The following is a 15477-nucleotide window of genomic DNA, read 5'->3' as shown; positions in this document are numbered from 1 at the left end:
GTTACTCTTTGGAGAGGAAATACGGACTCACCCTTGATGGTGGTAATGATTCATTCTTCCTGATACCTGAAGGACAAAGCTCTTGGGGAAATGATCTCCTGCCCCCAAACATGTACCTTTTTGAGAACTTTGCACACTTCAGTGTAATCTGTTCTCACCTTATGGCAGAAGCCGTCCACTAATACATTTTACATTATATTAAAACAAGGGATTATAGTTTTATCATAAATGAGCGAGAATAATTTGTTACAGTCCATCAGATGCAGACTTAGGTCAGGATGTGGCCATTTTTCTTTCTGCATAAGATTTTGTTTACTGGTGATTACATATGATTTTGTTTTCTGAGTGTCTTTACATTTAGAGTGAAGAGGGGTGGGGGGGCAGTAAATGTTTTCCATACCTTATTTCCCCATCATATTCATAAGTCACCTGAATGTTGACATGTCACTGTGTATATATAAATTAACCCAGGAGCACTGGCGTTATAAAATGTTGCATTACATGAAGATGCTCATGGCAACGTGGAGGGTGTTGGAAAGAGAAATTTAAGCTCCTATGGAACAGTAGGAATTCATAATCCCTTCCCTTGGCCACGCAGGCATAGACCAAAAACAACATAATTAGGGGCTCCTGGGTGGCTCAGTTGGTTAAGCATCTGCCTTCGGCCCAGGTCATGATCTCGGGGTCCTGGGATCAAGCCCCGTGTCTGGCTCCCTGCTCAGCGGGGAGCCTGCTTCTCTCTTCGCCTCCCTCCCCCTGCTCATGCTCGCTTGCACTCTCTCTCTCTCAAATAAAATAAATAAAATCTTTAAAAGAAAACCATAATTAACTGTATGGTCAGCATAGACATAAGAGGGACATAAACAGTATCGACACAGAGCTGACTGCCTTAGCTCCCTGTAGATGGATGATGTATTAATTTATATTTTTAAGTAAAAGCACTTAAGAAGGAACTGTGGTTCCTTGGAGACAAGTGCCCAAATCTCAGAATTCGGGCATTGGTGTTACAATTTAGTACCTGTAATTGGCAGCTGGTTGGCGGTCTTTGGAGACCTCAGAAAGACTAAAGCAGGGCTCCCTCTGGAGAAACTCACTTCCCTGGGCGGGTCATCAAGCCTGTTACTACGGTGAGGGATGAAATTTTGTATTCCTGCCGATTCACCATTTTCTCTCTAGCAACAGTCACTCGGTCACATTTCTTTAAGTGTCTTCATTTCCAAATGCGTGTTTTGGATACCCCCCTAAATTAATTGGAAAAGGGAGAGCAAGTGTTAATGTAAGCATTGTTTGGAAAACGATGGGCAGTTGAATTATAGTCTTGGCCTCTTGTCACGCAGTTGATTTTTCAACCCATCAAACTGTTCATCAATTTTTATTTCACTCACTCTGGCAGATGAACTTTCTAGCAACAGAAATTGCAGTAGTTACCTATGAGAACATGGTCCCGTAACTGACTTTATCTGAACAGGTCTCCCATTCTCAATGTTGCTGGACATATGTGGGCCAGTGTCCATTCACGGGTCCATTCCCTGGTTATTTCCAAGCAGCTTCTGGCAAGGCAGTACTCATTTGGAGCTGGGGACCCAGGGGCCAGGCAGCATGGCCGGTGTCTCCTTCCCTGCCACGCCATTCATCAGCATGTAGGAATAATGTCCTGACAACATGCTCCTTCTGACTCTTCATTTAACACATCTTCTCTCCATTCACAGCTCTGAATGGGCAGTAAAACCTTTCACTTTCTTCTGCGTTCAAGGCTAAGGCTCAGCAGAACCAAGTGTAATACATGATTTTAGTCCCAGGTGTGTTATTTGGTGGTTAGAGTTTGGTGTGGGATCATAGTAATCTATTCTTAAGTACACAGCCAGCTGCACAATGGACTCATTTAGCAACTGACAGGTTTCTTAATACGTGGTGTTTGAACAAGGGCTGTATCTGTTGTGGGTGTTAGGATGTGGGCATCAAAAATATTTTTAAGTACGGTATTTAGCGTTTCCTTCCTCTTCCTTAAACATTAGCCTCCCCCCCACCCCCACCCCGGTATTCATTTTAGGTTATCATGGCCGTTCTTTTTCTGAAACTATTCAGTATCTGCTTCCACTTGTGACCCGTGGTGCTTAGGTATGTTTGATTCTTGGAGGGCGAAGAAAATCACATTTGGCTTTTTGAATCTCAGTTTTCTCCTCTGTAAAGTGGGAATTGCAATTTCTGTTCAAGTTAGGACAATTAAATGAGACCCTGTGGCTAAGTAACCCTTTCTAAAGCTCCCACAATCCAGATGCTACTGTTTTGGGATGAGAGGAGTTGCTTTCTGACCTAGCCTCTCCAAAACGACCTGGCACTCGTGGTGATGAATCAGTGACATTAACTGAGTCTTCTAAGTTTTAACCACAGGTTTTAACATTTTAAATTGTACTCCAGCAGTGAAAGGTTTTAGTTCTCACCGAATCCCAGAAACAGCACAGGTTGATAGGACCACATGGAAAGGGATCCTGAGAGAGAGTCCAGAATTAATCAAAATGGCCTGGGCATATACACAGCTTATTCAGGTTTATCACTGATGCTACATTTCCTTGCCTAGAAGTAGTGTGTGAGTCACCATGTCATGTTTGGAGAGAGGGCGGGAAGGGCTCCAGGTGGCCTCTGAGTTAGCTTGCTAAATTACTTCCCTCTCCATACTGTCACCCCCCCCAATCCAAACCATCAGTCCTTTAAACACCACCTCCCCAAGGGGCCTTCCCAGACCTGTCTGCTCACACTGATCTCCCCCTTCTCTGTGGTCCCATGGTGCTTAAAGCCACCGCTGTGCAATTTAGTGCTTGTGTAACCAGCGCCTTGCGTCACTCTCTAATTATTTTGTGTAAGGCTGTCTCCAAAGGCTGGCTCATAAGCGTCTATAATGTTTGTTGTTTGCTTGTTTGTTTATTTGTTCTGATGCTCCTGGAGACTTAGCTGATAAACACTGACTTGCAAAGGAGTTAGTCCAGCTTGTAAAAGCATGCGTGAGTTTTATGGATGCCTCACGAAGAACTTATCTTTGAAAAACATGAATTGCCTATTCAAAGTTGCACCCCATTTTGTTCACAGACATCAAATCTCAAATTAATTAGAATACCTGTGGAAACAATCACATGTATTCTGAAATGACCATTTCCACTTTCTCACTGTGCATTGCTTGGAGAGAACTTCCTATATTTTTATTTCCTGTCTTTGGGGCCCTGGGCAGCCCCTCCCGGAAGAGTGCCTTGTCTCTTTAAGAGTCAGAACTCTACTGATTGATGGTACATTTTGGCAGATTTAAGGCCCCTCTCCCCAAAAAAGAACGCCCTTGGTCCTCCATTGAATATTCATGAGAGGGTGGGGTCACATTTTTGTGACCTGAAAAATGCCATTAATAAATTTGTTGTCTGACACAAAAACACTTTAGGGTGGAGAGCGACCTGCCATGCACCCATTTAACATTTGATCATAAGTTGACAGTCAACTGAAGCTTTTGTCTCTTTTGCAGCCAGATTAATGGGGGAATTGTCTGCTCCCCCGCTGACCTTATTGAGATTCAGGCATTTGCTTGATTGGAAATATTATCAATATGCTTTCTGGTTTGTAGCAACCTGCATTAAACTCAAGTAGAAAAACACGTTCAAGTAAAACTCCTGGTATTGCTGGGTTAGGATTTGTGGATTTTTTGTTTGTTTGTTTGTTTGTTTAATTGAGGGAAAATGGGTAATCACTGAGGTCACTACTTTCCCTGGAATATTTTGAGAAAAATAATAAAAACGTTAGAGTTTTGTCATTTGTTTTTTAAGGATAGGCCAAGAAGTTTTCCTCTAAATTTAAAGATGATAAATAGCTGCCGAAAATGACTGGATTAACCTGGCATTCAAATCGTGCCAGTTGAGCCAACAAAGTTTAGCATATTGGTGACTTTTTTTTTTAAACACCATACTCAGCTTTAAATAGCATTAAAGAGCAGCGACTATTTCTGATAGAGGTCATCTTCAAGTGCTTATTGAGAACAGCTTTTGTTGGTGCTGTTGTTGTATAAATAAGAAAGGAATTTAAAGAACTATTTCTTAGCGAACTTGGGGCAGATGCCTTCTTGAGCAGCTGTCGTTCTAGAGGGGAAGTAGTTCGGTTCAGCGACGAGGCACGTTTGGTTGTTATTTATTTCAACCCCCGTGTCGGGTTAGTCTTCCTCTGCGCGCACAAGCACACTTTGGCGAGCCCGACTCTTGGAAAGAAAGGAGGTGGGGAGCGTTGTGGGGGTGTGGGGGGAGGCCAAGGCTTGGTTAAACCCTCGTCGTGAAGCGAAAGTTCTCTGCAGAGGCCGTATTCGAGGAAAGCGCTTCTCTGCGCTGCTTTGGAGCCCCGCATCGCCTACCGATTCTAAACAGTTGCTCGGAGCAGTCCGGTGTGCGCCGGGCGCGAGGGTTTCCCTCCTCTGCCTCTCGGGTTTCTCTGAAAGGTTAGGACAACTCTTTGTCAGTTTCCAAGACGAAACAAACACGCAACCCAAGCAAAAGCCCCAAACCCGCAGCCCCGGCCGGCGGGAGAGATGCGCGCCGTGCCCGGCTTCCCAGACGTCAGCCAGAGGCAGGTCAAAGGGTTAACAGCAATTAAGAGGAGTTGCTCTAGAGACAAAAGCAGGATTTCGCCAGAGCGTGATTTCACCTGCCGCGCGGAGGGGGCCGGGGCGCGCGGGCGCGGGGAGCGGGCCGCGGAGCCCATTGTGTGGGGCGCGGCGCGGCGCGGCGCGGGGTGTTTAGAGGCGGGTTGTGATTGGTGGAGCAGGGCGGGGCGGGTGGGCGCGGCGCGGCGCGTCTTGTCAGCCCGCGAGCCGGAGCGCCCCTGCGCGCGTGCAGTCCGCCTGCACGCCGAGGCCGCCGGACCCCACGCCCGGCCCGCGCGGGCGCCCCGAGCCGGCTCCGCGCGCCTGGCGGCTACATGGAGAGTGTCAGGTTGGTCCCTATGATTGATCTTTGCCGTTCTGCTCTCCCTCCCCGGGCTCCGCGGTGCCAGCTTCCTGGGGCCTCACTGGGGAAGGCTGGAGCGCCAGAGGGTTTCCAAGTTGAGTCTTTTTAAAAAATAACAACAATCGCTGTTTACCAACTTGGGTGGGAGTTGCGCTCTGGAAATGGAGGCGGGGGAGGGAGTGAAGAGGTGGGATGAAGGAGCTACAGGCCTTTGGGTCCTGGAGAGAGGTTTTCCCCCCTTTCTCTTTCGCCCTCTCTCTCTCTCTTTTTTTAAATGTTCATGGGTGGGGTGTACTTGAGAGTTGGAGGAAGTCCTGCTTGTGTGTTGCTCTCGCGCTCTCGCTCTCTTTTTCGTTTGCGATTCATTTTCTGCTGGTCTGGCCTTCACGCAGCCACTTTGGTAAAGCCCTCGCCATCACTCCATTCGGGGACGTATCTGGGGTGTGATTTATGTCACTTTCAGAGCGTGTGAAATATACAAGAAGCCTTCCATCTCCGAGTAACCCGTGTGGATGTTTCTTTGCTTCTGATAGTTTGTTTCTATATCTGTCTAGGCTATTTTCAGCTTAGCTGTTCAAATTCAAGGAGTTCACACACAGCAAAGGGGGGGGAGGGGGAGGAATAAAGCCCCCACACCAAAACAGGCAGGCGAACTAAGGGACACTCGGGCAGGTTGGGGAGTCTCCAGCGTCTGTTGCATTACTTTGCTGGTTAATTAAGTAGGGAGCAGGGTTTGGGTTAGGACGTGCGGCCGACTGAAGAATTGCCACGGGGTACTCCAATCTTCCCCGGCTCTGAATGTAACTAACTCAACTGTCAAAACTGCCTGAAAGACGGTCAGTGGAAAGGAGACTCTCCCCCCGCCCCGCCAAGAGTCGTGATGGGAAGGAGGGGACCTTTAGGAAGTGGGTGGTAAAGTTTTAGAGCAAAGTACATATAGACTCTTCCTCTTTGGGATTAACTCCTTCAAGGCCTACCAGTTATAAGGAAAATATAATTTTATATTCTTGTCCACACAGACCAAATGTTCTAATCAAGCCAGTTTAAAAATGCAAATCACCTAATTTCCATAGATTCCAACATTCTGAAAGTGACACATTTGGGGGGGAAATTAAGCCTGATAACAGGAAATGTGAATCATACTATCAATGACTAATCTGCTTAAGAAAAAAATAAGTTACATTTATTTTATCATTAGGAAGTCAGTGTTAAGCCAATTTGTGTGTGTGTGTGTGTGTGTGTGTGTGTGTAAATCAAGTGAAGTTTTTTATTTTATAAGTGGCCCCGTATTGCTTTTTTGTTCGTTGGTATGTAATAGATTTTCTAAGAGGAATGTGTATGTGCAATCAGAGGTGGTTATATGGTAAAGTGTTCAACCTAGCATGTCATTGTCAAAGACCTCAAACATGATCACATTGAGATTCTAGTTTAGGATTTGATGTGTTGCTGTTATTGCTGTTTGAAAGAATGCAAAGCTTTCTTGAATGTAAAGACTTACCACTAAGTAAACCAAATGAAGACAGAAGCACATTCTGAATACCCTTCGCATAATTTGAAAAAATGTCTACTTCTATTTTATGTGATTCTTTGTAGCTGCCTGACACATTTCAGTGAAAAGTGTGTAAAAATGAAACCAAAATACAGACTGCCTACCCAGAGACAGTGGCTGACTTACTCTAGGATGTGATAGAGTTGAACTGAAAACGGATTGGGCTGACACTTGATAATCAAAGTTGATTTATCGTTCATTAGTACTGCATTAGCCCTTTCAGGCAAGACAGTTATTTCTGTAGTGGCCTGTCAAGAGCAAGACTGCAAGCACCTGTCATTTCTAAGGCATGAGATAAGCAACTAAATATTAAGATGATGCAAATAAAAAAGGAGATAAAGGGCCATATGATCATAATTTTTTTCTTTAAGAAACTGGGTCAGTATCAATCCATAAGAAGAAATCTCCTAGAGGTTTGTGGGGGTTTTTTGTCCTGCTCACCGCCCCCCCCCCCCCCGCCCCAAGGACTACTCATAGAATGAAAGCAAGGGGCTTTATAGTCTCCTGTTTACCCTAAGAACTTTCTTTCCTACTCATATGTGCAGTTCAGCTGATAAAAAGTTGGTCAGTTAAGGAAACGAGAAGCGTGACATGTCACTTATTTAATCTGAGTAATTCAAGAAAGGTTGGCTTCCTATTTGTGTTGTGTTTTTAAATAAATTCATTTCATTAAATGAAACTTTTCTAATCATGGGCTGATTATATGAAAATGTGATGACATCATAGGGAAGCTATGATAATGTCGGATAATAATGTCAAGTGCATTTTCTGCTGCATGTTTCACTCTCGATTTTCTTCTTCCCTCCCTGGAAGGGAATGATCTCATGACATATAATAGAAAACAACCTAAGTGTCAAAAGAAAACAAAATTAGTGAACTTTTGTCTGCAGCCATAGAAACGCGGATTAACTCATATTTTTCCAGAGGATGGAATGGAAACATTCTGCATGAGGATGTATAGTGTATTGTCTTCTCTGTATTTTCATTTGACGGGGATTTTAGAGTCTGTGATCTTAATTAAATCTCAACTAGCTGAAATAATGCATCTAAAGGCATGCAGTGTTGCGTAACCTTGCTCAGTTGGTAAACCATAAATCATCAGAAAGCTTATGATAGGAATGGTTGGTTTGGATTTTTTTGTTGTTGTTTGCAGTTAAATGTACCTTAAAAACAAAACCCTCACCGTTGCTGCCTTGTATTTGCACGCTGTCAGAAGCTGTCACTTGAAAGATAAACTCTTTCATGACACTGACCAGTTCTGCAACTTTTCAGCCGGCCTCCACACAATTGCAAGATACAGTGAAATTAAAATCCAGATTAATTAAAAGCAATGAAATTCCAGATTTATCTTGGCTAATGTGGCAGAAGTGTGTTTGAGTTACTATGTTTCTGAGATAATCAGGAGAGAATATTGTGACCAGCTTCTCAGCTTGAGTTAAAATTTGAGTAAAATTTGAATTGGCAGAAAAGAAGGGTGGAGGGATTTATTTTATTATGTGGTTTAGTTGTAGATGAACATCACTGAAGAGAAACTTAACACTAGGCTCTTAGTAACTGGTCAAATATCATAGCCAGTTTAGAATCCACTTCTGGTAGTTCTATGATTTATAAGCAAGGGATAAGTCAGCAACAGTTGACCAGAGAAGGTTGGAATAAATAAATACATAAATTGCGTCTGTGTGTATTACATGTTAAACTATGAATTCATTGGCAAGGAGTAATAATCATTAAGTAGCTATTTAACTAGTCCAGGTTTTACAAATGCTACTAGTGCATGTAAATACTGTGTTATTTACTTTTAGAGTCTTTTAATCAGATGTTTTTGACTACTGCAATTTTTGGAAGCTGACCACATATAAAAATTTGAGAAAGCTATCTTGTGATATATTGATTTTATGTGCCTTTGTACATAATATTTCATATAAGGCTGGCAATTATGTTGCTGATGAGCTGTAAATCTTTTGGGGCAAAGAAGGAGTGCAGCTTTATGTATACCTGCATGGCTAGATTTGGGGGTAGTCCTAACTCTCTAAGCTAAATGTGTTTTTGTTTGGTGAAAGGTTTCTTTTCTTGGAAGCAGCATGATATTTCTGGAATTGGTTTTAGTCATTTCGCAGTGTGCAAATACTTTTTTTTTCTCCTCGTACATGGCATTCTACATTCAGCTTTATTTTCTTTCATTAAAAAAAGAAAGAAAGAAAATTCAGATACCTGTTAGTTTGACGATCCTCTGCGCACTGTAGGGACTTGAATTATCTGGAAAGAGCTAAACTGGCCCTCCACTTTAGGATTGTAGGAATGATCTTCTCTGAGTCCCTCTTCCAACCTGGCAGTTTGTTTGAAGAGAAATTAATTTGGAACGAGAAAAATGAATATTGAACACGTGCATTGGACCTCATTTTCAAATCTGGTTAAAAGCAGCTAATCAATGAAGATGCAGCCTAAATGTTATGGTGCACTTTTTAAGAATACCTTGGTATCGTGTTTTAATTTTTAAGCTTTATCTTGCCCTTAAATCTGAAACATCATTGTTCAAATAACCGAGAACAAGGTAAATCAACAACATCAAAAAGGTCGGCTGCTGTGATTTCTCAAGGGCTTGTTATTTTGTACTTCCCAATTCTATTTGATGTCTTGACAAAACAAGATGACACAGGGGAGAATACATTAAATTTTGATTTTTTTTTATCTAACCTGTTACAGTTGTGGCAGCTTAATTTCTTTCACTTTCTCCTGAAGATGGTGTTTTTGTACAATTGCTCTGATTGTCCTACCACTTCGTGAGGCAGGTCCTCACGGGTTTCCCATTCACCTTGATTTTACTAGGCATTTTTGAACATCTTTTGACCTTTAACATATAGGGAGCTTTTGGTTGGGCTTTGACTTCATTAGAAATAAATCCGTGAATGGGGAGATTGTCAAAGAAGCAACTGATGTTTTCTCATTAGAATCTAATTTGCACCCCTTAGCTTAACTGTGATGTATAAGGTGCAGGTGTTGGAGACAGGCATGAGAAGCTGCACAATTTGAGAAACTTAAGTTGTAATTCTCAAAAGGGGTGATTGCACAGCAAGTCAGACCTTACAAAACTTTGGAATGAGCTAATTTTGGCCTACCTGCATGTTTAAATCCAGTAACAGCCCTCCCTCCCCCCTCCATCTCATAATGTGAAAAAAAAAAAAATACATGTTGGCAAATTTAATTTTTGGTCTTAGAAAATCCTTTCGTGGACAAAAGGTAAACATTTTACTTTTCTTCACTGAACAGTATCCCTGGATCCACAACTGTGTCTACAAGTCGTTTTCCTTTATTCTCATCGTGTATGTGTCTTAAATAGCACTGATATGGTTGCTGTCTCTTCTCACTGTTTTTGAATAATGCTTCATTTTAAGAGGACTTATTAAGCCAAGGCCTCTGCCTTTTCTTCTCAAGAGCTAAAGAACTGTGGATAGAGTCTTCCCTGGGGTTCCTTCTTGGAATAGTTCTCCCCTCCTCCTGTTTGTAGCACTTAAAAATGATTTTTGTTGTTGTTGTTAATATAAAATGTCATAGCAGGTTTGATCCACATACACCACATTGTTTGCCATCCCTCCTACAGGAGAAAGATTGAGGAAAGAAAGAAGAGGCATTTTCTCTTGATTTAAATAATAATAATAATAGTTGCCAAGTTGAAAAGATGAGTGCTTATTGGACGATTATTTTCATGTGTAGCTTCCATTGTTTCGTGTATTTAACAGTTGCTAATGGGAGAAGCGATTTAATTTATGTAAACTTTACATTTTTATGCAAACGAAGCTGATACTTATTAGAGCTAAAACAATTATGCTGGCACTTAGTGGAGTAACCTTGTATGCATGGGAAATGTTACAGGAGAGCAGTTGAGGTTCCACTAATGCCTCTGCTGTAAACAAATGTGAATTTCTGCCACTTTTTAAAAATTTAAAGACAAAAGAAGAGCTCGGAGAGCTTTGCCAGAGATTGCTTATTAGGGATGATAACCTGAAATAACTCCTGATTGGCAGGCAAGTCTTGGCCATACAATTCTTCCTGAAAGAAAGATAGCCTTTCTTGATAGAATGTAATAAACAAAATGATAAAAAATGAAATGCTAATTGCATTTTAAAGAGGTCTTTTTTTTCCCTAAAATTTTAATAGGTGGTTGTATTGTTACTGAAAGAACAGTTATGCTAATGACTGACTACTTAGATGATTTTGCATTAATATAATAACCATTACCTGCCTTAATGCTTTGTACAGTATTGTGGCAAAATAGCTAAGTCTAAAAGAGTTATACAAAAAAGCAGAATTCCATAATGAAACAGAATTATACTTTCCACATGAATAGCAGGCTTTTTTTTTTAATTTTCTGAAGACTGAAATATTATGTCAGAAATGTATTTTCTTTCCTCCATGATACAGCTACCTTGCATGGTATCTGTGTGTATGTGGTTTATTTGTTTGTTTCCCTTTTCTTTCTTTCTTTTCTTTCTTTCTTTCTAGATACCTTGGGGAATAGATAGAAGCTTCCTAACTTTTCTGTTTGCCAGTGTATCAGCTGTATCCGTTCACTTATTAATTATGAAAACTTGTCTTTCACAGGGGGTAATGGTATTTAGGAAGTAGTACTTATTTTCTTTTACACAGGCTAGGTTCTATAGGTCATAGGAAATTCGGCATAGGTTTTTTGTTTTGTTTTTGTTGTTTTACTTTTTTTTAATGGAGCTATTTTCTTTGGTTTTGTCTTGCTATTCTGGGGCCTTCTAATTTAATTTGTTTTGCTCTTGTTATTTGATGAAGCAGGTAACACTGCCTAACCTGGTCCAGTTATCATCCACACACAGCCTGAAGTCTGGAAGGGACCCAGGTTTCCTGGGACATACACGTGGTGAATAATAGAGATTAAAAAATAGTTTCTAAATTATCAATCCAGATTAATGGAAGTAAAATAGTACTTAAATGTTTCTGTCTTCTCATTTTCCTTATTTGTAGACTTAGCAACTAGGAGAAGATGCTGATGACAAAACGTATGTGTGTTTACACTGGGCAGTATTTACTTGTAGTTAACGGGAGTGAGTGTAAAGAGAAAGAAAAAAAACGATAGCATGTTATTTGTGTCATCTCTCCTCCCACCCAATTCCTCCAATTGTCTCCTGGATTAGCAATGAGTATTGTTTCTATGGGCGTTTTTATTTGTTTGTTTGCTTTTTAGATATTTTTCCCCACCCCATCACCTACCTCTCCCCTTTGGGAATAAAGGGAGCTAATAAGGCATCTTATTTCAATAGTCTTCTGGCTTTCGGATAATAGAAAGTCAATTTAAAGTAAAAGATAACTGTGGCAGGCAGGATTGACACAGAAGTGCATGGGTTCCTACCAGCACTTGGTAATGCTAACGACGTTTTCCCAGTTACTGGTATTAAGATAGTAGCAGGTCCATACTAGCAGCGTTCCGAGGGCCAAGCACAGCTGAATTTCTGCCATTCCCGCAGGTTCATGTGCACCTGGGACCAGCCACACCCAAGTGGTATCAGTCAACAGTGTATCATGCAGTGTCTCTGTGTGTGTTTTTAATTCACGATTTCCTCTTGAAACTCAACGAAAGAGTGTTAACTGTGTGTGTTTTTTTAAATTCAGTTTTGTATGCTAGCATTCTTTAAATGTCTGCCAGAAGTTTAATTTGAATTTCTGATCCCTGAAGGCAGCTAGACAGAATCATTCTAGTTCTTCATAAATTGCCTTCTATGATTCATTGTTAACTCAAAAAACATACTCATTTCTATATTCTCAAACAGTTAAGGTAGTTACAGCATCAGGGATATAATTTTTTTTTTTTTTGCACTATCTTTAAATTGTCATTTGAGAAAGAAATCAAGAATTAGGTGAAACTCCCAGTTAAGGCATGAGCCCTGTAGCACAAAAAAAAAAAAAAAAAAATCAGAATTTATTGTTTTTTATCTCAAGGAGGGTAAGGTAGATGGCATAGAATCTGGAAAAAATAAAGTTTAGTTTTGACCGAATACTCTCGAAGAGGGGCCCATAAATAGTAGAGCACCGTAGTTAAAAACTCACATGACTGTTTTAAATACTATTGATTTAAACCACTGGCTAGATTTTATGAATCACAGTGTAATTTCTAAGCTTTGACCATATTTCTCAATGCTAAAGCACTCTCTCTTGTGTGCCTTTAGCCGCTTTCCAGACATTCAACACAGGATTAAATGATAGTAGTTACAGTGATCAATAGGTTAAGACCGGTACAATCACTCTTGCCGCTAATGACCTCAGTAGTAATGGGCAATAAAGTGTGGACTATAATAGCCTCTCGCTGGTACTGCATGCCCTTTGATTCCTAGTATTAGTAGGGACTAGCTACATGAAAAAGTTGGACGTTGGGAGTTAAGAGAGTGGATATGTGTAGCTCTGTTTCTTAACTATTTAAAACCTTAAACTGTGCTGTTTTTTGTGGGTTTTTTTCTCCCTTTTCTACCCATAGTGGTTTCTCGTCCATTTGGATATGTTTGTTAAAACCTTCCATAACTTATTTTCAAGACACGTTGGAGCAGAAACTGGGGAAATCTCAGTTTTATCACATTTATAAATTAAGGTCAGGCCCACTTTGGAGTCTTACAAGCGAACTGGTGTGAAAATGTGGTTTCAGATAGTAAAAGCAAAGTTGAGGCCATCAGCATATAATACCCCACTTCTGGTTATTCAGAGACCCTATACCAGGCAGGAGGCTTACTCAGGCTTCTTGCCTCTTTCCCTCCTTTGGTTGTGCCTGCTGCTTGAGCATTTTATTACTCATCAGCACCTCCATGAAAATGTCCAAAGGGAAAAAGAAGAGGAGACTAAGTTCATTTGGCTGTTCAGTAACATGACTGCAAACATTGAATAAATAACCCTGGGAGAAGCACATTTAACTATTGGCCATATCCAAGGTTTTCAAAATTATCTGTATATGCCAGTCCTTTTTTTAACTTTTAAAATGGATTTTATTCAAGTATAATTTACATACAAGAAGATGCACTCAGTTTAAGGGTACAGGTGGAAGAATTTGGGCAGTTGTGTTCACTTGTGGGACTACCATCCCAGTCAAGATAGACGGCATTTCCATCACCCTCAAAAGTTCTCTTGTTCCCCTTGTGAACATAGACTTTCCACGGTTCTTTTAAAAAATTGTGACCAAGAGATTATTTCTATGAAGACTTCTGTTACAACACTGTTAATTTCATGTTCATCACCAGTTTAGATCTTACACCACCCTATTCCTGTCTATTTTCCTGTTCATCACCATCAGAAATTTGGCTCAAGAATATTTATATTGTACGTCATCCAAGAAACGCAGAGGAAAAAAGAAACCTTAAACATGGTTCTTTTGTTTGCTTAATCAAACCTCCCTGTATGATGATGCAACTCTCAAGGAAAAGTAAACTTCTATTGTGATATGTTGGCTTTAGCAGCTCAAAAGATAGTGATTAGCACCCAATACATTTTGAAAAATTCAAAAAGTTTCTTGTGTGTGAAGACAAAGTAGACTAATTGGAATTAATTTATAGATGGTTAGATGTTTTGATAATGCCTTCTTGTGTTTGCCCTAGATTGAATGCAAGTTCACTGTTCTAATCATTGATGATATTTCATGCTGCAAAGTAGCTTTTTAAAAGGATAATTCATCCATTCATATACATCTGTCCCTTTTTGCATATAAAAATATTCAGACATGCCCATCTGTTTTAAATTACAGTGTATCTACATCTACACTTAAAAGGCCACTGCAATAGGAAGAATTCATTGATGACCTTCCAGAGTTAGGTTAATGAAATTTCTCAAATGTTCTAGCCGGTGTTTTCCAAACAATGCGAAACTTGCACATAAACATCCCCCCACACAAGACATGCCCACAACAACAGTGGAGGATGTTCACTGTACATGAATCTGACCTTCAGGAACCATTTTTAGTTCATCAAAATTAGTGATGCTGAGAAATCGGGACATCAGTGCATAATGACTGTGAAATTAGGAATGAGAGCTCGCTATGCAAATGACAGGACAAATCATGTGAAAAAGTCAAGATAAACTGCATATTAAGACATTATATTACATAAAATTAATACTGCATTTCTCCCTTTTGCTTACTGCTCCCCTGAAAGATTTTTTAATTCTTTTATCTTCTGATCAGCTATTGTCTGCCAGATTTTTTTTTTTTAAGTGGCACACAGGCAAAGTGCAAAACATGTTATTACCTTTTATTGTAATACATGAGATGACAGGAGATCCTTTTTAACAAAGTATATCCTTTACTGCTTCTAGCTTCTTGCTGTCACATGTTTGATTAGAAACCAAAGAAAAGTAAGATGCTTAAATATTACTGTTAGAAGACATACAGGTTTTGTCTTTTCTTTCATTGTTTTTTTTTTTCCTTTCCTTATCTTTTTATTTGGTGGGGGCGATTTTTCATGAAATAGTCTTCTTGTATTACGGGGACTGACAAAATGGTTCTCATGTAGTCTGCAAATTAAACACAAGTGCAGTGATTATTTTGAATAGCTAAATTACATTCTAGAAAGCTTGCAGAATTCATAGCATTGTCATTAGGTATCCGCTTGAATACAATTTGTGTAACCTTGGCCAAGACAGCCTGTCATTTTAATGTCAGTGTTTTATCTGAACAAGACATCATCCTTTCAGATACAGTAGTGCAGGTTCCTTGCAAAGATGCCCGTGCAGAAACGTGTTAACAGTTGCAAATATGAAATGCTATCAAGTTCATCACTGTAGCTGTTTGTCACTGAAATGTCATGGAAAGCAGCTTTTAATGGTATCACACGTAATATGAAAGAATGGAGACATCTGTGTGCTGGGTGAATAAGGAAGGGTAAAAGGCATCTTGGGAAAGGTCTGCATTGAAGTTCGCAAGGTGCGCCCAGGGTTCAGTCACCCACAAGACCAAGCATTCAT

At 40.4% G+C, this 15477-nt stretch overlaps 1 protein-coding gene across 9 annotated transcripts in view; it reads left to right on the top strand.

Annotated features, from left to right (window-relative positions):
• FOXP1 (forkhead box P1) overlaps positions 1 to 15477 on the top strand; it is a 167484-nt gene that overhangs the window by 58305 nt on the left and 93702 nt on the right. For 2 of the 9 annotated variants that reach the window (XM_081820742.1, XM_081820729.1), the window contains exon 1: positions 4805 to 4955. The exons of 6 other annotated variants lie outside the window; for them this stretch is intronic. The gene's annotated coding sequence lies outside the window, so the exon portion shown is untranslated. Of the gene's footprint in view, positions 1 to 4225; positions 4245 to 4804; positions 4956 to 15477 lie in introns of those variants that run through there. One more of the 9 variants, XM_081820735.1, reaches the window with a different exon arrangement.

The sequence above is a fragment of the Leptonychotes weddellii genome, chromosome 1, assembly GCF_054177405.1.
Source record: "Leptonychotes weddellii isolate Sample4059 chromosome 1, ASM5417740v2, whole genome shotgun sequence".
Lineage (NCBI taxonomy): Eukaryota > Metazoa > Chordata > Mammalia > Carnivora > Phocidae > Leptonychotes > Leptonychotes weddellii.
This window is presented reverse-complemented; position numbering and strand designations above follow the sequence as displayed.